General features: G+C 35.6%; 1 long non-coding RNA gene across 1 annotated transcript in view; it reads right to left on the bottom strand.

The window, feature by feature from the left end:
* LOC140326224 (uncharacterized) overlaps nt 1-15,701 on the bottom strand; it is a 50,626-nt gene that overhangs the window by 8,324 nt on the left and 26,601 nt on the right. The gene's annotated exons all lie outside the window — the stretch shown is intronic.

Raw genomic sequence — 15,701 nt, 5'->3', positions numbered from 1 at the left:
GGTTAATATTAATGGTCATTTAAAGTGTATCCTAACTAAAAAAATAAAATGCAGCTTACCAGCCTGTATGAATAATCATACTAGCTTTTTATGCTATTTTTACTTTTACTTTTACCTGATAATCGTGTGAATAACACATTTCCTGTCCCTCATTTCTCCAATATATCTATGGAGGCAGCAATGGTTGTCACACATGGTGAACTTGAAGCATGACCACCTTTGTTCATCTCCACTATTTGTTTACACAATAAGGATATTATTAGTTTTGTTTTCTCTTACAGAAACTCTAAAGCCGCATACACACGTGCAAAAATAGTGGTTGGAAAGGTTCTTTCACAATCCTTTGCAACGACTATTATTGCATGATGCATGAACGAGTGCTGTACATACAGCACCTTTCTTCTCTATGTAACAGGGTGCCGCTCCTTCGCTCTCCCCTTCCCTTGCATTAGGATTGTTAGTTGCCCATCGTCCATGGATCCGCCAGGATGGTTGTTCGGACGATGAACGACTGGCGCTGTACACGTGCCAGATTCTTGCCTGAAAACTGTTGGGACGTGTGTAGGAAGTGGCAAGGACACTTTATTTCTAGCAAGATCGATATATATTGTTTTTACTTACTACTTAGAAAATGTTTCTAGCCTGAAAAATTAAAACCAATGCAACCACCACATCTAAACTGCAATATATTACAATTGTAATTTTTTGAGTTTACATAAGCTTAAAGGGCTCTATTTATAAAACAGGGAATCTGGCATTCCCCCAAACATTCCCTAGTGGGAATAAATTACTGCCATTGAAACACATAGACTTGGAGGATTCCCATAAATCTATAATTACATATTTTATATACAGAGCTCTAAAAGTGCAATCAGGTTTTATTAGCTCCTGTAGCTTACAGAAGCCTAAAACCATCTTGGACCCATTCTTGTGTCAAAAAAGACCAATATTATCCATTATAAAACCATTATTTTACAGAAAGAAGAAAAAAAGCTACCTACAATAATATTTTCCAACCAAAAATATTCCTTCTAAATCATTTTTAAAGAGTAAACATTTTGCTTAAACACCCTATTATTGAAAACTGACAAACATTCTCTAAATTATAAACTGGCAAAAAAAATGTTTTGATTGTCATATTGACTATAAAGAGATTTTTACTTTTAAAACAATATGTGTGGTTAGGTACCTGGGTCCGGACAGACAAAGTCAAGACAAAAAAACTAACACAGTAAGAAGTGTTAAGGGCTTACACATAAGGACCCTGCTCGTTTAGGCTGTTTTCTAGCGCTCTCCAACCTAAATAACCTATAATTAACTTTTCATTATATACATTTGCATATCATTTTTAATTCCATATATTTCCAGCATTATTTTTTTAAGATGGCAATACTCTGGGGAATTTAAATATTTTGTGATTGTTGTTGAAATCCTTCTGGTTGATCTTTAGGTATTGCTACATCTACAAAGGCCAAGTACCCTTTCTGCTATTCATTATTTACTTTTTTTTTATCCCTGTTTACATGTATTTATATGTTTTCTCATGTGTGTGGTACACGTTAGGATGTTGGCATTTTTACACTTTTTCCTAAACTGAACTGAACTTCCTAAACTAAAGTTTATTGTTCTCAGATTAGGTAAAGGATGCAATTGTGCTCAAGAATGATAAATATAACAACTAGATCTCCACAAAGATTTATCTTTGACAGACATTGCAGGAAGAGTCCTGTGCCCCCACCTCACCTCTACCCCCATCCCTTCAACCCTGCTCATCGTGAGAAAGTGTTGAGGACATGTCATAGGGAAACAAGGCTCTTTTCAAATTCATATTAATTTATCCATGCACTCTGGCAGAGCTGCAAGGAGCCTAGAAAACAAGAAAAAGGGGGGGGGGGGGGGCAGAGGCAACATTGGGAAAGGAAAGGGGGATGGGGGTAAGTGGGGAGAGGTATGAATAGGATCTCAGACACAATAATGACATTCATAGTTGGATTGAGCAGACACAATAAGAGAGTCCTGTGTGTGCTGGGTGGACAAAATGGCTCCATCCCAATCTTTTTTCTTCCCTTCATTATATAATAGACGTGCATTGTGTGCTGTCCTCTCTAAACAGTGAATGAGACTCATGTTTGTGTAACTGTCAGAAGGATAGAGACAGGAGCTGATGGTGTAGGGAGACCGGCCTTTCCTATTGTCTTATAGCATTGGACTTGCAAACAGATAGTTCTGAGATCACCAAAAACTCCAAAGGAAAAAAAAATGGAGTTTTAACAAATGGAAAGCATTCTCTAACTTTCATGGCCTAAGGATGGCAACAAAGCAGTTGCTGAGGAGCTAGCTACTAATTAATTGAGTGTGGAGAGCAATAGCAGTTTGCAAAATGCATTAACACCATGCATCCAACAATGCTAATCTGAAATCTGATTGGATGTGACAATATCACAAGGAGCGATATACTGGATATCCTCACATCCAATATACTACCCCTTGCATGTCATACTTCTTTCATTCATTTTATATTTATTTATGTATGTTTAGAATAATTATAGAATTATTATTAACTATAGAATAATTATATGTATGTGCACCTATGTAAGGTGTACAAGTAGGAGTTTATACAAATCTTTAAGGCTTACTATTAAACTATATTGGGGTCAATAAAACAGACTGTTTGTGTGCGTGTATATTTTTAAACTGTCCATATCACAAATTGCTTTAGTTATATTTTAAATGTAACATGAATGATTTACTAAAAAACAATAAAAAGTCAACCCATTTTGCTAGTGAACAGACTAGTATTTTAAAAGATTGATAAAAAGATGTGGACCTGACATATATGTTTTGAACATATTAGGTTTCTGTACAAGTGCCATTTCTTGAAGGACCTTTGTGCATTTTCTGACTCCTAAATTTTAAGGCCCCTACTATTTATGTATTTTTTCATTTTCCAAATTAAATTATTTTACTATACACCTATAAAGAATCATTCATAATAAAAAATAACCCGTAGGTAGTAGATGCTTTTTGATTATTAAAATGGTCATGAGTTTAAAGAAGAGTGCAAAAGATAATCTCTGAATACAACTTTCAGGTACAAAGGTGTGTTGGCCAATAGCAACATTGTGTTTTCCAGTATATAACTACAAATAATGGAAGGTCTGTTTCCACTATAGATAGTATGTAAGGATCTAAATGCTGTTTGTGTCCTTGTGTGTAGATCCTTCTATTTATCCTGGTGATCATTGTCAAATGTTGTAAGGTCTTCGGGGCAGGGTCCTCTCCTCCTGTGTCACTGTCTGTATTCGTCTGTCATTTGCAACCCCTATTTAATGTACAGCTCTGCGTAATATGTTGGCGCTATAAAAATCTTGTTTATTAATAATAATAATATTATTATTATTATTATTATTATTATTATTAATAATAATAATGAAATGTTGGTAAATCGAAAATATTAGAGTTGTCACCAATACAGGAGGTCAGATTAGATCTTCCAATAGAGGTGCCTGTTCCACTTGACCCGATGAGAAAGAGAGAAGATAAATTACTTTATTCCCTATTGATTTCTCATCACTTTATTGCAGGCTCATGCCCATTGCATAGGCAAATATTAGCATGTTCTCCTCATAGTCACCTTTAAGCAGGACTGTGCCAAATGAAGGTTGCCTACCAAATTACCACTTATTGCTCTGTATACATGGATACTATATGTCCCTAATGTGTGCTGTATGGTCCTTGATGGTCCAAGACCTGGAATTTTGCTTAGTATGCATCAAGTCTAGTGAAGCAGTCACTTTACTTTAAGCTTTACTAAGTTTACAAGGACAAGTGGGTGATAAAAGGCATAGGAAACATCCCAACTTTCACCAAAGGGTTTCACAACTTCTTATCCTGTAATGTAATGTACAACTTCCATAAAGAGCTGGAGGAGGGAATTTACCAGGTTATAAAGGACAGGTCATTTCAGTGTAAATAGACCAACATCATCATAATTAGTTAAGTGAATTACAAAACTACAATGAATAAAAGCTTCCAGAGAAATAAGGATTACACTGGGAATTGTCTGCAGTTAATTAACAATGTTGTCTTGTTTAATGCACTGCAAAACAACTCTGCTTTTGTTTCACACTCATTATAAGGTAATCAAATTTACTTACAACCTGTCAGTGAGAGAGACTTGGCTATGGAAGGAGAAGGACAGCGTTGGATAAAATCCAACCACATAAACTAAGAAAAAAAAATCACATCAGCTCTCCAAGAGCATACTAGTTTTGGCAGTATTGTGTAGAGCAGAATTGAGTGATAACTTGATTTTATTCATAAGAAAACAAAAATAAGTAAAAATGGTCAGATGACCGCTATTAGGGAGGCTACAAAGACATTAGGAATGCCTTTTGTGCAAGGTAAAAGACCTGAAGTAGGGTCACAATTAGTGTCAACGTATATGCAGAAAATGAAGCTGCATATTGGCATTGATAAGGGACACAGACTGTGTATATATTAGTGATGTGAGCCAGGCTGACCTCAGCGGGGTGAGATGTCGTTTGGGCGTGAGAAAAACTCTGAGACCCTTTTCACAGCTGTTCAGAGCGTCCCATTGAAGCTAAGGAGAGCAGAGTTAACCGTCTCCCCTCCCTACCTCTTCCCATTCATTCTATAAACCCCCTTTGAGAGATCCTCAAAAATATACCTCATTACTCAGTGCCGGTTGTATTCAGGATCCCGCAGTGCTCCTGGTATCTTAGTGATTCCCTGCTGCTTCCCTGTGTTTTCCAATTCTATTTTTTGGAGAGGAATGGATAGTTCAGCTAGAAATTCATCATATGACCTTTACCTATCTTTTTTTTTTTTTTTTAAAAAAGGATTGACTTTAAAATATAAGAAGGAAAACAATTATTCATATATAAGTAATGAACATATGTTTGAAATATTCCCATTGTTGCTGCAAGGATGGCAAGAAGCTGCCCTTTTAAACATGTGATGCATTCTGAGCTTAAATCATATTCACCATGGCAAAACTGCATTACATTGCTAGCTGTTCTGTTAATAAACACAGACTGCAGTCCATGGTCTCCTGGCTTCCTACATATCAGTATTTACTGGATTGTAGTTCCCCATCTGGCAATAGATCAGAATGATATAGACAACTAAAGGGGCAACAGAAAATTCATTTCAATTATTTTAAAGCAGTAAATAGCTAATATTCTATTTTTTGCAATTTAACAAAAAAGACCCCAAGAATTATGGGAGTTCTGCTTCTTTGGCAATCTTACCAAGAGGCTTTCTGTAATAAAAAAAAAAAATACAATGTAATACCTATGTAATATTCATTCATTTATTATTATTTTTTTACGGTTTATGACTTGTACACAATCGTGTTGATTTAGGAATTAAGAATGTTCAAAATAGATAAAAAAAGGATTTTTGCTTGAATGTGATTGAAGAAAACACAACGTTCTTCCCATTGGGCTAAAGGTCGACATTTACCATGCAATATTTTGAAATGGTTAAATAAGTGTTTCTCAACTAGTGTTTCATGGAACCCTTGCGTTCATCTAGATATTGCTCGGGGTCCTTGAAAATCAAAATCACTTTTTATGCCTAGTTCTAAAGTATATCTATAAAGTAATTGAACATTAAGTATATTTCCAAAAGGAGGCCATACACTAGTTATTGGCTGCACAACCAGGTGAACTACTGATATCTTCCTGTTATTGTTTACCTACTGTAACTGCTGTGCATCCATTGACCAGCCACAAACTCTGCACCCCTCTCTCTCAGATTAATGTAAATGAGCAGGGAATGCTCCCTAACAACATAATGGGAGCACTCCCCACTGGTTACTGCAACAACAGAGTTGTGTTGTTAAAGTACACAACAGGGAGCATCCCTTTGGCTGCTGGATGTTGAAGAGCACTCCCCGATGATTTATATTAGTTTGGTATATTACCAGGGTGCAGGGCTTGAAAAGCTTGGCTAGACAAGAAATGGGCTTTTCCAACCCATGCTCAATCGATATATCGATCAAAAATAAGTTGGGAATTACTTATTCAATTCACTCGATTTCTAAGGTCCTATCTATTAAAAAAGTAAGTTTCCTTATTTAGGAGGTAATCTGTTGCCAGCATATTAAATTTATGGGTCCTATTAATTATTCCTAAAATAACACAGGCAGTTTCTTAACACACAACTTGTAGTGTCCAATTATATTTGTTCTGAACTATGGTGGAACCCTACACGTATGTTTTACAGAACTGCAAACCCCCTTCAAATTCCTGCAAAGCCTCAGCCCCTTTTCACATAGGTAGGTGCAGGAAATCATCCTATCTAGTGACAGTCCTACCACCTACTGACATCAGCAGCTTTATATCCTAAAACTTCACTAGTAAAATGTATGGAATGTATCCTGGCAGTTTACCATGTGTTATTGTTGTACATCTACACATTAGAATTGGTGATGAAAACTAATAAGATCATTCAGCTTGACCCAAACAACTTATACACTATAGATGAGGTATGAACTCATGATACCAAAAACTGTGCATATAATATAGATTTATTTTGCTATTTATAGATCTACATCGTAAGCAATGAATCTAAATTTTGATATTGCAGATGTTCCTGTAAATTTCCTTTTTGCAGGTGCGCATTGGGTGCTTACTTCCAGGTTTTACAAGCTCATTTATTTAGTGAACTATGTAAATAACAATGGTCTGAGAGTGACCTTAATCCCAGGATAGGATAATGTTTTCACCAGTACATTTTCTCTTAAACCCCTTTCTCAGGGATCAGGGCTGGATCTTATGTAATGTCAGGCTGTGAGTACAAATCATCCCTCGCATATAAAGCACAGCAACTTCTTTTATTGTACAAAAGCAAAGATTTCCAGGCCATTGGCTTACTACTTTCTGTTTTCTTTGCACACATAACATCAGCATACACATTCTGCATGATTTTGCTGTATTGGCTTTATTTAGACAGCAAAGCAGAGGTGCTCAGCCCAATCCATAAAAAGCCTCCAATTCACTGACAACTGCCACAATTTACAGACTTCTAATTTGAGCTTGACCCTACAAAATTGAATGTCAATGTAGACCAGTTTTAAAATGTAACACATTGGATTACTAAAATAGTGCTACTAAAGTAGGTCTGTGTTCACTTTAAATACATGTCAGTGAACATTGGATTTGCTTAGTGAATAATCACAGCTTCTTTAGTAAATCGAGTGTATTGAGTAAATAACAAGAAAAAAATGTAAATATGCCATTGTCCTGATAGCCTTCAACCGGTTTTTATGCCCTAGAAAATCAAACCATATTTAGCTAAAACTGTTTATACTTAAATATGCTGATTTTATAACTATGCCACTGAACCTTAAATTAATTTTAGACTAAAACCACATAAAAGCAAACAATGTTCTACCATGGTATAATCATTGATGTGTCTAATGTATAAGGAGATCTGTTATATACAAATTTACAATCAGCTTATAACAGCTGATATCTTACACTGCAATTTTAATGTATTTACAGGAACACTGACTTTCTCTCAGCTTGCAGCATGGTTTGTTGAGCTGTTGGCAATGCGGAAATATCCATATAGACTACAGACTGAATTTAATGATGCTTAAAGCATCTGTAATGCTGGCAGTTGTAATGTATTCACTGGTCAGTGTGTTTGGTATAAATAGGAAAGGAAAATAAAAGACTGGATACATACTGATATCCTGGGATGTGTTGCATGCTAAATAATGAAGGAAGATATAAAACAAGACAGTGTTTTTCTGCTGTTTTGTAGATGCAGATAAGCATGTCCATCCACTGCTCACAGATTGCAGCAGTGCATGCCTACCCATAGAACACAAGGTTATATTCTAGGGAAAAAGGAAGCAATGGACGATCGTGTTCTATGCTTTATCAGCTGCATCCCCACACACCTTTCATGACATTTTTCTAGCCACTGTACAGTACATTATGCACACTGGAGAGTTCCATATAACAACATATATTGCTTACACTGAATCAAAGTGTATTCTGTAAAGCTAATTATCACGTTGACTAATACCTATGAACTACATAGGCTGTGTGCTCCAAAGACCTTGAAACATTTCCAGCTGGACAAAGTAATATTTTCTTTCCTCCTCAATACAGTAATTTCCAGTGACGTGAATGAAGTCATACAAAAGATTTTGGGAAAAAAAAGGGGAAATAGACCTGCTGTTCATTGGCACTAACTTCATTCAAATGTCAAATGTCAGAATGAGAGTGTCTAAAAATGCCTAGAAATACTTTCACTTTTCTGTATTTGCTTTTTATGACAATGCTTTGGACAGAGAATATATTTTATACCAATGTTGGATTTTAAAGAGGCTTTATTGTTTTTAAGATGTATGACTACTTGGTTTAAGAGGTCTGCTATATTCATGTGCTTGCAGGCCATAGCGTGCTTTGCAAATAATATTACCAAAAAGAGTTTCAGCACTACTGACCAATGGACAGAGTACAGGCTATGACATGCCATCTCCCTGACCTTTCCCCAACGCCATGATATATACTTTTTGACAAAAGAGGGGGCATTACACACCTTTTTAATGCTGTGCTCTGCAGAGAAGGTTAGGCAGTGGGCCGCCAGCCAGTAACTGTCAGTAGACATTAGGGGGATATGAGTTTTCCCATCCTGGGATCTTTTGTGCATGAGTGCATCAAGCCTTTAGTTAACACCCCCTCTACCTCGGTGACACCACGTAAGATGGAAAAAAATATGAAAAGGATGAGACATATGCACCGGAAAATTCAATTGTGCCCAGGGAGAGACTTCTTTTTCTTTACTGTTATTTTCTAACATAGTTGGTGAATTCTATGCAACATAGTCCCATGGCATCATTATTGCTATCTTCATCTTCACATTATAGCCATTCACGCACACATCTATATATATATATATACATACATTGAAATAAATAAATATATACAAATATATGAATATAAATATATGTACCTCCACACACAGAATATAGGTACACCCATTTACACGCACACAATAAATATACACACACACACACATTATTTTATATATATATATATATATATATATATATATATATATATATTACAGTACTTGTGCATAGTGCTATTTTCTGTTTATATTCTATTCATTTTACACCACCCAGCAATATTTCAAAGTCCTCTTTCAGATCTCTGGCTGACAATCTCACATTTATCTTTTGTAGCTTTGATCATTCCTTTTTTTTTTTTTACAGTCCTGTCCAGATCAATCAGTTTACAAAAAAGTGACTAACTTTTTCACTAACTGCCATCTGTCATCTTACTATGTGACTAAAGTGTAAGCTCATTACACCGTTCATTCTCCATTCATGAATCACAAAGGCACAGTCAGATATTGTCTTAAAGTATTTCCTATGCTCACTTTTCCAGGCCATAATTTTAGAAGTGGAATCTCTTGAAAGATAATATAATACACAAAAATGTAAAATGATTCTGTACAATTAAACTGCTGCAGATCACAATGAATAATCATCATTAGCATAACATCACAAACTGCATGAAACAATCATGCCTTCAGGAAAAATGCTTTCACCCAAGATTCATCCACAATTCAATTCAACCAATGTAGGCATTTTTTCAATTATAAAATCTTTGAATTACCTTTTAATTTTTAAACATACATTTTTCTAATTAAATCCACTGTATAATTTTTATATATTTAGGGTAAAAATTGGGTGTGGAAACTTCCATAAATAGCATTAAAAAAATCTTGGCTTTTTACTTAATATATGCATGCATTGTATTCAATTAGTGTATGAATGAAATGACTGTGCTGTAGCTTGCACATATGTCAATTTGCGTTCACAACATTTGACATTCTTCTAAATTCCTAAAACAATACAGTAAATGAATGTTGCAATAGGATGTGTAGGGCTACATTAGAATTTTTAACCGGTGGCTGTTCCATACATCTGGGTTTTGAGCAATGTTATGAGTGTCTTTTGGTAAGGGGTCACATAATTGCCTCTACCCCTTGCAACAATGGCTTTGATGTACATGACAGTCCTACAATCTGTCACTATAAGCTATGTATGGTAAGTTCTGTTCATGTTAGAATTGCTTCTATTGTACACATATGTGGAAATTTAAAGGCAGCTGAAACAGGTCAAAAGCACCTGGAATGAATTCTGAATGGTCTCAGAAGTGTCTCAAACTCATATCAAATGCAAGCTACATTTGCACATTGAGGGCCACTTGACACATATCCTTACACAGAGGTGAACATTTAGTGCATATGGTGAGTGCAAAGGCTCACTTGGAGGGGTGAAGGGGTCAGTCCACACACGGTACCAAAACTCAGAGGGTGCCCACTGTCCATTCTGTTACTGTGTCCCTGTAGCAGCGTAATAATATAAACTAGGCAGCATAGCCACAGCATATAAATATCTGGGTGGGCAGAGTAATCTCCTCTTGTGCTGCCTGCAAAGGTTCTGGCTTCCCAGCCGATGCCTTCCTTAAGCTCCTGAGTCTGTATGGCAGCAGCAATAGCCTGTCCAACCCATAACATGCACAATTGTACTTCACAAAGCATTGCAGGATTCAAGTATATGAAAACCCCAACAATGCACTTCTTCCATTTGTCTCCTATTGGCCTGTTAAATGTGCCATTTAAAGAGTTTTGTTATATCTGTTTGATAAGTGCAAAAAATACAATATCAAGAAATGTTATTGGCACATCCCAGTTCACCTTGGTATACAGCAATATACCTTTTCTATGTTATGAAAGGAAGAGAAAGTGTATTACTGGCAAGATCATTGGCTGTGAATAAAGGAAAAATCCTAAACACATAAACCTATTACAACTACTTCTGATAGTCACTAAAATATCATTTTTGTTTGTGGGTTTGGTTACACTTTATTTTTAACATACCTATACTTTAGAATGAGTAGCATGTCCAAATCCATTGCAACAATATGTAGCAAACACAGAAGACATGATGTCCCAGCTTGTTAGAGAAAATAAATACTACCAAAGGGTGGTGTGATGTAAAGGTAGTGGAAACATAATATGCCTTTATATACAGAAATATACATATTATAATTTAAATACATTATCATTCATTATATACTATAAACAGAGTGAGTATAATAATACACTAGTGATATTTACATATTGTCTTTTCTGACAGCAGTGGCAGAATACATTCAGGTGCGAGAATGTGATTTCTGTAATTTTTTATTATGACATGTCATATGTAAAAAATAAAATGATCAAATTATACTTTTTAGTCTGGCTATTATACCATAAATGAAAAGTTAATATTGTGCTGTGCTGGTACTTTTCTAGTTTCTTTTAGAACTACTACAATTATTTTAGGAACTAAAAAGATGATCGAAAAAGATGCTTTCACTTGCGCAAGAAATGTTAATGGAGATTCGCCCTTTGAAAAACTGGGAATTTATACCCTGGCTGCACAGATGGGCCAATATTGTATTCAGTATGGGTGTGAGTATACGTAGGCACTGACCCATAACAGCAGATTCAATAGAAATATGCCATTCAATGTGTAAAAAATGTTTCTTTGTAAATAACCTATACATTTTGTATCAGTTAGATAGTTAACTTGGTTTACTAAAGAAGTGAAAAACTTTACCCAAAAATTTGTTTGAATATTCTATTTAGTTACCCAGTCATGTGAAATACACATTCCATCTTATTTCTTTTACTAAATCAGCCTCATTATCCATCCTTTTATATGTCATGCCATTTTTTGCACAGAACTATTTTAGTTTCACCTTTGACCATAAGTTCTGTTAACTGTTGGGAGGGAATTTATTAAAAAGTGCAGAAAGGCAAAACTGATTTACAAAATAAAATGAACGAAGATCAGAGCATGCTTGTGGATTAAAGCAGCCTCATGCTCTGATCTTATCTTCGTTTTTTTTTTTTTGTAAATCAGTTTCAGTTTTTTGTTTTGTTTCCAAAGCAGATTTTTTTAAAATAGCTATGATTATTTATTATATCCTGTACAACAAACATGGTATAGTCATACTACATACATACTGTTTTTTTTGCTACAGTATGCATGTTTTTTTTTTCTTTGGTGCTGCAGATGTTATGATAGAATGTCAATATTCAACTTTCTTTTTTTTCACAAAACATAAATTATTCTTCCATTAGCAGTGATCATAATATCGGCCTGATATATCTCCATGTGCAAGCTGCAACAAATGAGCAATTAGTGTTCTAACTGCACTAAATTGTCTGGTTGCTATGTGTCATTGCATCTTTGTACATTCATGACATTGAGAATTCCCTTATGAAATAGGACTTGTCAAGAGAATACGAAGGCCTTGACTTTGGAAGTAGTAAATGTTCAAAAAGGTTAGATCAATGCCTTTTTACTATATACAGTATGCCTCTCTTATTTGTAAAAATGATAGTGTTTATCCACTTAGAACTTTTCTTTGCTGTGTCCAACCTGGGAGAAGGAAATCTCTGTTTGTGATAAAAACCATTTTTACATGGACAGAAATTTAAAAAATTCATAATTGTACAGGTCCTACCAATTTCGGTTGAAGGTAAATTTTAAAATAGACTGACGTTGTATAGAAGAGATTTGAGTTTTATTCACTTCTTGTGTCTTTGCTTCAAAAAGTGAAGGTAAATCTCCCACTACAGACAGCAAAAAATCGAGAAATATTTTCTGAATATACAGAATACATGCAGTGGCTGCTTTACTAAAGAAGGTAAATATCCAATCACATGAAACACAAAGTTCTGTACACTTGTGATCTGAAGATGATGGGATAAATGAGGTCAATATCCACACAATTTAATGTCCCATCATGTTCAACTTCTTTAGTAAATCATCTTCTTTTACACTAAAACATATGCTCCCAGGACACTTTATTAGGTACACCTGTTCAACCTGCCCTGCTTACTGATACAAATTACTAATCAGCCAATCACAGCACAGTACCTAAATGCATTAGGCATGTAGACATTGTGAAGACAACCTACAAACTATACATCAGAATGGGGAAGAAAAGCGATTAAAGGATGAATGCAGACTATGTCCATCCCTTTATGACTTCAGTCTGCCCATCTACCAGAATAATGTACCCTGTCACAAAGCTCAAACATCTCTGACTGGTTACTCGAACATGACACTGTACTCAAATGGTCTCCACAGTCACCAGATCTCAATCCAATAGAGCATCTTTGTAGCATATATGTGGTGAAATGAGAGATTTGCATTATAGATGCGGCAAATCTGGAGCTACTGCATGACGCAATCAGGTCAATATGGACCAAAATCCCTAAAGATTTTTTTCGCACCTTGCAGATTCAATGCCTCAAAGAATTACAGCAGTTTTGAAGGTGGTAAAACCCAGCACTACTATGGCTTACCTAATAAGTGGCTGTGTGTATTACTTTATATAGTATGCACGAATACCCATTACTACTCCCTTATGCCTGTCTACAAAACTTAGCATATGATTTGACCCTACTTTCTACATCTAATTTCTTATTCCTACAATTTTGACCATGGCAAAACACGTCTCATCACATATTACAAAGATAAACACAATAGGAATTCCCACAAAATTAAAAAAAAAATTGGAAATGTTATCAGTCTTAGCCATAGTGTGCAAAAGTTGTACTCAAATTAGATAACATTGCAAGTTTTTGCTGAGCTTATCATTGTCTTGATTAAAGTTATAATATGGGACAGAACATGTGTAATATGTGACAGCTTTGCTTTAGGATAACATCTTTATGTATATAACATATACACACTGAAGTGCATCTTTTGATATAATCTTGGTAGTGGAGTGGTCTGTTAAAGGAGACTTGGTTTAAAAGAAACATTGAGATCTTGTTCTGAATATACAGGATGTGTTTGCTACTGCCTGGAGGAATTAAAGCCCCAACTCTAGTACATTTTCCCAAGAAGAGGCAGTGAGGTGAAATATTAAGTGGGGACACTTGTTCCAGAAACAATTGTTTTAATTTTAGTGATGTCCCCTAATTCTCATCTTCAGGACTGGAAGTGATTTGAAATTTGCCTGTAGATATGCAGACAACAAACAACATAGCAGGAGTTGTACCCTTTTTACAATTTCCTACCCTAGAGTTTGGCCAGTAAGTTTCACAATTTTAGCATTTTTTAAGCATAGAAAACTTGTACTCTGTTTAGTGCATCGGTGTAAGCTATGCTGACTTCAATCATCCAAGCATTTGTGTTTTCCTATATGTGATTTTTCACTTATTTTTGCAGTACCAAGCTGAAGATTCACTCTGCAAACTAAATATGCTTTACTCCTAGAGTCAATCAACCTCAAAGTACGCAGAAAAGGTGACTGCTTTAAATTGATACTGTTCACGTGGCAAAGTGTATGTTCACTATGCAAAGTAAAGGTTCATTTCGTTTTTGTTTTTTTTGGTCTACTTGAGACTTGCCATATCACATTCACTTTCCTAAGCATATATTCTTTGCCTATTAAGGGATTTATCTCAATGAGTTTACCTGCCAATATTGACCAGACTGGAAATGACAATTTTAAAAGTAAAGTATGCAATGGTAGCCTCCATAATCCTTTAGGGAAAGTTTTACTTTAGGGCAAATAGAAACATCACAAACTACCGGTATATATACAAAATGAATCAGATTTATACTGCAAAGTGAATAATGGAATAATTAGGGAAGTCAGCACATATACTAGCCCTGAATAAACATGTGCGTGTCTGAGGAAGAGTTTTGAATATATCACCTAGAAAGCACAGTATGGCTGATGCTGCGGTTAAAACATATTTGGTCGGAGAAATGCTATTCCTTCTTATCTTTTTGTGTAATATTGGATATTTGTCAGGATGAAGGGGTTGTTCTAGAGGCTCCTCATATTTCTTATTATCTCCTCTGCCTTACAAAGTCTCACTGCTGCTGGGGAGAATAGCAGACAAAATATAATATTTAATAGCAGCCTAGATGACAGCCTCTAATTCTTTGATGGAACAGGCATAAAATAAATCGGATGGTTTATACATACTTAGCCTTGTCAGATATCATTAATTTTATTGTGAGGGGAAGCTCAGAAAAAAAATCCTTTATTCTAAATTTATATATGGGAGCTGACACTTAGAAATATTAATTGTTATTTGGGTTCCATGATGTAAATAGCATATGAGCATCTTGTGCTTCCTACAATTTAGAACATCCAGGGCCAGCCTTCAAGGCAACCTTCACATGCCAGGAGTGATGCCTTTGCTGGAGGCTCTGTCACTGTGATTGACTTGCCTGTTATCACACATGGATTTGCTTTCTGTATGCCAAGACATTTCAGCTACAAATAACCAGCAATTCCAGCAAAAAGCAATTCCATACAATGGCACTACAGTAACAATGCAACAAGGTGTAACGCTAAGTGTAAACTTTGTAAATTTAGTAGAACTAGTTTTCTGATAGCACAGGTCAAATATAAGCCTTTCGTTCTGTCCAAGATGTGTATTTAGTTTTCAATATGTAAAAGCTTCACTTAGGTAACAGCACAATGCCCCTGATTCATCAAACAAAATCGGATTATCGGTCGCGCATTCGTATTAGCGATCCGGAATCGCGCGCGCGATCGCGCTATTCAACAACCGGAAAAGCTCGCGCACGGAGCCGCGCTTATCCGACAGCTTTTTACTGG

The sequence above is a fragment of the Pyxicephalus adspersus genome, chromosome 3 (assembly GCF_032062135.1).
Source record: "Pyxicephalus adspersus chromosome 3, UCB_Pads_2.0, whole genome shotgun sequence".
Taxonomy (NCBI): Eukaryota; Metazoa; Chordata; class Amphibia; order Anura; family Pyxicephalidae; genus Pyxicephalus; species Pyxicephalus adspersus.
Note: the sequence above shows the minus strand (reverse complement) of the source record. Positions and strands in the feature narration are given on the sequence as shown.